This window comes from Aptenodytes forsteri, unplaced genomic scaffold, assembly GCF_000699145.1.
Source record: "Aptenodytes forsteri isolate BGI_AS27 unplaced genomic scaffold, ASM69914v1 Scaffold1, whole genome shotgun sequence".
In the NCBI taxonomy this organism is placed as follows: Eukaryota; Metazoa; Chordata; class Aves; order Sphenisciformes; family Spheniscidae; genus Aptenodytes; species Aptenodytes forsteri.
The window spans coordinates 9519609-9522111 of NW_008795035.1; the positions used below are offsets into that span (position 1 = coordinate 9519609).

A 2503-nucleotide genomic window follows, 5' to 3' on the forward strand; every position below is an offset into this window, starting at 1 on the left:
ACATTCCCCCCCCCCCCCCCCCCCCCCATCCCTTACCACTATCCCTTAAAAATACCTATTCGGCACAGCGCTCGCAGAAACCCTGATGCAGAAATCTTATAGTCCGGTCTAGGAGTGCCCAAGCCAATTAATTTTAAATCCTTAGGAATTAATCAGATTAAAATGTACAGAAGTTTCATTCTCGTATGCATACGTGAGCCAAAAGTCGTTTCCCTTTAAGAGATCCTTTTCTTTTAAAGTTGGATTTTAGGCAGATAAGAGACTTACACTAGGGGGCAGCCAGATACTGTACTTGCTCCAATCTTAAGCAATTTTTTTTCCTCTCTCACAGCATATGCTCTGATTTAGCACTGTAAATTTTTCAGAGGACCCAACTCTGACAGCCCCTGGTGATTTTCAAAGTACCACAAGCCAGTGGTTAAAAATTGCATTGACTTGGAAGTTCAGAGGCACACAATAGGAGCCACTTTCCCTATTCATGGAACTTCAGTGTGGTGGAAGAGAAAAACACACACATACTACATTGAGGGAGAAGAGGAATTCATTGAATTCTGTTAGACGTAACTGCTTTCCACTGAGTTCAGAGCGAAACTCGGTATTTGTTCGATGCTGTATTCATATTGCGATTTAATCTAGAAAGAATTAGAGGACTGTTAGGCAGCTTTCTGCCAGGAAAGCAGCTTCCCCCTCCTTCCTCCTCTTTTTTAAAACCTAAAGATTTACACCGGCTCTATCACCAACTCTATTTTAGCAAAATAAATCCTTCCACTCCCTCTCATTAAAATAAATTTACATCTGCAGTAAAATGGCAGGAGGGATGCATTTGTTTATTTGGAAAACCAATACGGTCTTACTTCTAAACCAGAGTGTTTCTATTGTCATTAGGCTCGGAGAAGGACAGTTGAGAATCTCCCCCTTCTTTGCGAGGCGCTCAGGTTTCGAGTATTATTTAGCGAAATTAGCTGCAGTTCATTTTTACATTCATCTGTTCTGCCTCAACCCACTCGCAGGGGTGTTTTCAAATAAATAGCAAAGCATCTAATGGTGCTAATAGATAGTTATATTGCTGCATCCCTCGAAGAGCAAATAGTTAATCTGGGGCATTCTTCATTAATGCTTGAGCAATCAGCGTATACGGCGGCTTTTAAGCGTGTATCAATGGCTTTTCATTTTTACGATCATACGTTCAAACTGTTAATATTGTACGTCCTGTTAAAACCGCTTTCTCTTCTGATTTCCGCGTTTGTTAAGACGGCGCTAATGTTTTTTCATGCGGCGAATTAATCCTGTTTACTTTGTCAGATTCGAGACAGGAAAGGTTGGTGTTGGGTTGTTGTTGGGTTTGGGTTTGTTTTTTTTTTTTTTCCTCAGGAAATTCAACATCAGCAACAATCTGTGACTATTCTGCATTTTGAACCCCCACCTTCTCCCACCCTCCCCGAAAGGTGACCTCCTCGGCTCTGGGTTATTTGGAAATCATAAAGCAGCTCCCCACATTTTAACGGGGAAAGATTCCTTTCCCCCCTTCTTGTCTTTCCAGTCCCTCCTGGTCCCCGTTTCGGAGAAAGGTTGTTTTTGCTCCGTCGGGATCAGTGGGAATGCTGCAGCCTTGTCTTTGAAATTGAGCCGCAGCACATCTTCCTTCGTGGGGTCTTAATACACCAGGTTTCTAAGCAGGACATTGTCAAGTCTAGGTGCTTTTTACAACTTTCCAATCATCTCAGCACCTGCGGCTTTAGCCACTTGTATGACTTCTGCGGCAGAAGGGGGTGGGCATGTGGCAACATGAAAAAGTGCGTGCGGGGAGGTGAGGGGCAATTAATCCTTTACAGAGTCGTGCACAGGTCTGTGTCCCCACGTCCGTACTTGGCGACCAGCTCAAACGTGAGCGTACACACACGCGTGTGTTTGCAGAGGAGGAATTGTCCGGCCGGGCATTTCTCTCTCTATTTTAACATGTTTTCTTTTTTATCTCTCCGTCCCTTCGCCTGTTCGAGTGTCTTTTGGCCATTTGCACTAGGAGGTGAACTCAAAGTCCCCGGTCCGCTGCCCCGTAGCTGTGTTCAGCGGGAAATAAACGGCCGTCCCCGCGTCCTGAGACGGGTTATCTATGCAGTGGTGCTCCCGCTACAGCCCAGCGGTTGTGTTACCGTGTCAGGGTACGCGTGATCCAAACAAAACCCCCGCAAAGCCCCCAAATAAAGTTACAGGGGTTGAGGTGAGCTGCGTTATAGCGGTGCCGTGGAGGTTGCGAGGGAAAAGACACGAGTGTCACACTCTGCGGAGCGGCGTTGCGGGTTTTTTCCTCCACCGTGCTAAGGGGAAGGGGTGGACGGTGTCTTGCGTGAAACCGCGGTGCCCTCGGCCGGTCCGCCGGGGGCGGTGTCTGCGTGAACCCGCGGTGCCCTCGGCCGGTCCGCCGGCTGCCCGGGGCGGCGGGGGAAGAGGCCGCTCGGGGAGGAGAGGTCGGGCGGAGCGGCGATGCCCCGTTACCCCGCCGGGG

General features: G+C 48.1%; 1 protein-coding gene across 1 annotated transcript in view; it reads left to right on the top strand.

Moving 5' to 3' along the window:
* Window positions 1-2503, top strand: part of NR2F2 (nuclear receptor subfamily 2 group F member 2) — a 12009-nt gene that overhangs the window by 992 nt on the left and 8514 nt on the right. The gene's annotated exons all lie outside the window — the stretch shown is intronic.